Source organism: Schistocerca piceifrons, chromosome X (genome assembly GCF_021461385.2).
Source record: "Schistocerca piceifrons isolate TAMUIC-IGC-003096 chromosome X, iqSchPice1.1, whole genome shotgun sequence".
NCBI lineage: Eukaryota > Metazoa > Arthropoda > Insecta > Orthoptera > Acrididae > Schistocerca > Schistocerca piceifrons.
In genome coordinates this window covers 791,249,027-791,255,026 of record NC_060149.1, presented here as the reverse complement: position 1 = coordinate 791,255,026, position 6,000 = coordinate 791,249,027, and positions in this window count along the sequence as shown.

Sequence of the window (6,000 nt, the reverse complement as noted above, 5' to 3'; positions counted from 1 at the left end):
ACAACAAATATTTGTAGATGTAAAAACAGATATTATCATGACAACTTCTGTTTACTTGTAACACAACTGTCACTTTCCTCCTCTATCTGTGAAATAAAAGCTTCGTTCTACAAGTCAAAGGATGTGTATATACTATGTGGAGCAGTGTTTTAATCTCTCTTAATTCTCCACAATGATGGTTTATTTAAATGTCATGGCACTACTAGACTATTATTCCTTTCTGTTAAAATTTTTTCAAGAAAAATAGGGTTCAGGAGACAGAGAAATAAAAAGTTGTCATCTGACAGATCAGTAACCATGAAGAAACTGAAATAGATAACACAGTCATTTTTCTTTCAAGGATATTTATTGTTCCTTCATATTCCCTCTTTTGCCTAATACGAAAGAAAGAATAACTTCAACTGTATCTTCGGTATTCTGTTTATCTCACCACCTTCTTCCTCTTATACTGCTTCTTCGTCATCTGTTCCTCATTAACACTTAGGTAAATCTTGTATTATTAATTTCAGGATGGTTTTGTTTTTCATTTGCAGTCATTCCTCAGTGTCTGCCAACTGGGTATCTATTTTTATTTTTTATTTTTTTTAGTGGCAAGTTACTTTCAGCCACTGATGAGTGCCAAATTACTTTGTTGTAATCATAATGTGGTTTATCTGTAAAGGAACAGTACAAATATAATTAGGTGTCTGGAGGATATTATATGAAATTGGTTTCTGGCCAGTACTGCCATGTAAATGAATATCAGATCTGCTATGTGCAAGTGATTTAAAGATATGACTGGTTTTTAGTATCAATTTTGTACCAGTTACTGCATGCGTAATGGGCCTCCAGCAGGCCTTTGTTCTTATTATTTAGCTAGAGATTTCTATTCAGACTGTCATTTCACATATATAAATGATAGATATAAATTTCATGTTAAAAGGTAAATAAGGAGTTGTACCCCGATAAGGATATTTAAAAATGGATTGTCTGTTTCATTTCATATGGGTATGTCAGTATGGTCTCATTTTTTTTTTTTTTTTTTTTTTTTTGAACATTAGCTAAAATTTTCACAATATCCATATCAACCATACAAAAGAAATTACTGTGATGATGATAAAGAAATCAAGTTAACTTCTTTCAGTCTGTTCTGTGTATGTGTAAGTGATCTTTGTCAGAAATAATATAATTTTTTAAGTTGTTGGGATTCGCCATGATAATGTAATTTGACCATGTGTTACAGAGATATTGCAAGTTACTGGTTGACATGCACAGTTTAATATAGACACTGATCACCCAGAACATTATGGTCACCAACCTACTATCAATATAAACCTGTCCATCAATAGCAGTGTCACCTTGTGAGGAATGACTGCTGTGTGTGTAGAATGGGGAAGGTGCGCAGTCTATCTGAGTTTGACAGAGGGCAGTGAGGGCAGATGGTAATGGCCCGAGGCTCAGAATGAGCATATCGGAAACTCCACAACTTGTCGGGTATTTGAGAAGTGCTGTGGTGATTGCCTTCAACACATGGTGATACCACATCCAAACGTCATGGGGTTGAGGGACCGCCACTCATAACAGATGTCGGCCGTTGTAGGCTGAGCAGACTGGTAAAACAGAACAGGCAGTAAACTGTAGCAAAACAATCCTCAGTCTTCAATACTAGGCAGAGTACAAGTATGTCTGAACACACAGTGCACTGAACACACATAATGATGGGCCTCTGCAGCCAATGACCCAAGCATATGCCAATGTTAACACCACAACATCGACAACTACAACTGAAAAAAGCAAGTGACCATTGGCACTGTACATTGGTGCAGTGGCAGAGCATTGAATAGTCTAACGAATCCCGATGCCATCATCATCATGCCAATGGGTGGTGCAAATCTGTCATCTTCCAGTGGAACATCTCCTTCACACCTACACTTGGAATGGAGACAAGCTGGCAGTGGCTCCATTATGCTTTGGGGAACATTCAAGTAGACACTCACGGGTCCAGTGGAGCTTACGCTAGGCACCATGATGAATAAGGAGTATCGTACACTGGTTGCAGACCACATGTACCCCTTCATGACAATCATGTTTCCAGACAGCAGTGGCATTTTTCAAGATAATGTGATATATCACAGGGCCATGAGTGTGACAGAATGGTTCAAGGAACACAGTGGTGAGTTCCAATTGATGTGCCGGCCACCCCAACTAGCCAGATCTGAACCTGATTTAACACAGCTGGGATGCGATTGAATGTGGCATCAGAGCTCATCGCCCCCCTCCCAGGAATTTATGGAAATCGGGTGCCTTGGGTGTGCAGGTGTGTTGCCAGCTCACTAAAGTGACCTACCAAGACCTCACTGCTTACATGCCATTATGTGTCACCTCACCGCTGTTATCCATGTTAAAACAGTGGACATGCTCCCTATTAAGAGTGTGAGTGTGTGTGTGTGTGTGTGTGTGTGTGTGTGTGTGTGTGTGTGTGTGTGTGTGTGTGTGTTTTCCAAGGGTCTCATATAGACAATCACATTTGACATCAAAGAATGATTCATTGTCAATAAAATGAAAATTAATGAAGAAATAACACATCATATTATATGCACCCTTAGCAACTTCGGAAAGCCATGATAATCTGGAGGCTGTCAAACTGCTGTGATTCATGACTGACAGTAAACCTTTGATTTTAAAATGTAATTGCCTATTGAAAGGGGGGGAGGGAAAATGAACTTGCTTTGATAGTTTCTAATTCTTTTATTTTTTGCTCTTAAGCCATGTTTTTCTATTTATGACTCAATATAATGACATTACTTATATCTTCTTATTTGTGTGAAAGATAATTATGTATTGGTTTATAATCTGTACTGTGACTTTTGTCAACTGTGGGTATTATGTATCAGGCAGAAGTTTGGTGGTCTTCTTGCAAATTTAAGTAAATTATTGAAATATTACTTTCTCTGCAGTCTAATATTGATTGTTCATCAAAAATCACTTTTTCATTTTTAAAAATTTAATACTAATAGGCCCTCAGATGGCTAAAAGTAAAACAAATGAGGTTATTAGTAAATCCACCATAAATGTGATAGGCAGACCTACTCTTTGACAAGATCTGCATGCGGAGAGCTTTTCATCTTAATGACTGTTTTTTCTGTTATATATTTTGTGTAATACCTACTAGATATTTCTATATCAGTCATTGGCTTTAGCTGAAGTATAAAAGATTTCCTGGGCTAAAATGTTGGTAAAAAGGAATAGACACACGAAAAAAATTGATTTCCATCATAATTCAAGATTATGGTGTTAACTATACTATGGAAAGATGTATAATTTTACTTCTGTTGTCAGTAAATAGTGTGAAACTGAGAACATAAGATGTAGAAACAGATTGTATTGTTCCTCTGACTGAATAAAATTTTTAAATCCATAAAAAGCTATTTGAGTCACTTTTAACTGTAAATATTGCCGAGCTTATCAGCGAGAAATAATCTGTGCGCTGAACTTTAACTGTCTTTAGCAGTTCCGATGGTTAGTGAATATGAGTAACATGCTTGGCTAGGAACATGATGTACGTAAAATATTTCTTTCATGTGCAGATTCTCTTAAAACTGTACCATTGTTAAAAGAAGTTGTATAATACTCATTGTTCATGTACTTCCTCACAGCCACTACAGGACCTGGTGATGCTATATTTAGTTTAAAAAGTGTTTTATGAAAAATTTAATGTTGTTTTTGGGATTTCATTTACCGTATTTACTCGAATCTAAGCCGCACCTGAAAAATGAGACTCTAAATAAAGGAAAAAAAAATTTCCCGAATCTAAGCTGCACCTGAAATTTGAGACTCGAAATTCAAGGGAAAAGTTTTAGGCCGCACCTCCAAAGTTGGTCCATTGTAATATGAGACACAATTTAGGTCGAATGAATGACGATACAGTTACAGTAGTTTGGTTCGAATCGTAAGCTTAGCAGTTAAGCTTTACCACGTAGCCATTGCTATGCGTCAGGCGCTCCGTCCGTATTTATACGGATACCCTTCCTTTTTCACGTGCTTCGTCTGGTTTGAGTCGATTGCTTATTTTGCTTTGATCTAATAAGTGCCGTTTTCTTTGTTATAGGTGTTTGCGTCACTAAGCTGAAAATGCATTACTGCATTGTGTCATGCATTGTTTGCCGCATTCTGATAGTGCGTGTTTATGCCCTGTCGCGGCTCGCGGCATGGCTTGCTTTTGTGCGCACTACCACCGCGTACAATTAAAAAAAAAAAAAAGAGGAATCGTCTCATTAGCAAAACAATGGCAAGAGACTGCTATTTGTTGTTACTTACACTGCTGCTTTCTTTGATAATGATCAACAAGAATCAAATAATAGACTGCGTATGATAGAACATGTTCTGAACGAGAGTTACGCGAAAATTTTTCTCCGTTTGAAATTCTTTGCGGCCGCTTCTTTATTACATCAAATTCTGCACAGAAATTAGTCACCTTAGATTTAAAAATCTAGTCACTTGCCGTGCTTCATTTCTGACTATCACTATTAGACATAAGAATAATACGAATATAAACATGACACGATACGTATATTCTTCCGCGTTTGCTGTTGTCTCACTCTAGTTTCGTAGTTTATTAGGCAGGCAGGATTTAAATGAGATAGCAGCAAAAACGAAAGAACACATGGCAAAATGTTTATATTCGTATTAGTCTTACAGTGAAGAGAATACTGTATGTGATTCAAATTTCATCAGGTTCCTATTAGCAACCATCTCTTCTCACAGATAGGAATAAATTCAGAACGTAGAGTTGGCCATATTGACAAACATCCCAAACAGTCTTGCCAGTCAGATTTTCGTAGTACACTGAAATTGTGCTACATTCGAAGATGAACAGTACGGAATTTGTATTTACTTCGTTGGATATGTATGAAAATGCAGTGGTCGAAACTCACGGGGGGAGAAAAAAGCTCGTCTTCCACTTTTTTTAAATTTATTTACTGACGCAGAGGTTTTGGCGCCAGTATTTAACTTTGTGCCTACAAAGCATGCCTGCGTAGCAATACATATATTCGACGGCAGAAGTTAATTGTGGCGGCACGTACCAACATTCTTCATAACTTCCGCTTCCTTTGCACTTGATTCTAAGCTGCAGGCGGTTTTTTGGATTACGAAAACCGGAAAAAAAGTGCGGCTTAGAGTCGAGTAAATACGGTAAAACTATAAAATATCACATTACACTGACAGAAATATGTTCTTCATGAATGCTGTCCAGATCAAAGAATAGAATTAAATGGGAATAGTTACCTAACTACAGTGTCTTTAAATCAGAATTTATCATTCAGGCATTGCTGGTGCTACTGTAGTAATGACCCTCCATTTGAGGTGTGTGTAGTTACAGTGCTTATTGTAAATGATTCTCTTCCAAGATAATCCAAGAATCACATTTCCTTATTTTTATTAAAAAATTAGAATTACTATAAAGATACAGAGTTGTTTCAGATAAATCAGAAATATACTTTCAAACATCTAGTCACGATAACTTCATCCATTCTGTATCTGTAAATGACCACACTGAATAATACGAGGGTAGTCCACAAAGTTCTATTCCTATCTGCGGTAGCGCTACGATTGCTACTGCCGACATGTGCTTTGTAGTGCTTCTTTATAATGTCATCCGTAATTGAAAATGCCATCGCGTGTGAAATCAGATCTGCGATTCATTTTCTAAATGCAAAGAAAGTTAAACCAAAGGAAATTCATTGGCAAATCTTTGTGGTTTATGGACAAAATGCTATGAGTGATTCAATGGTTAGAAGGTGGGTCAGACTGTTCAATGAAGGACATGATCAAGTTCACGATGAAGAATGGAGTGAACGCCCGTCTGTGGTTACTGATGAACTGGTTCACACAATTGAAGAGAAGATTAAGCACAACCATAAGTTTACACTTAGTGCTCTTGCTATGAAAGTTCTGCAAATCTCACTATCGCTAATTCATGAAATTGTTACTGAAAAACGGAATTTTCGGAGACTTTGCTCA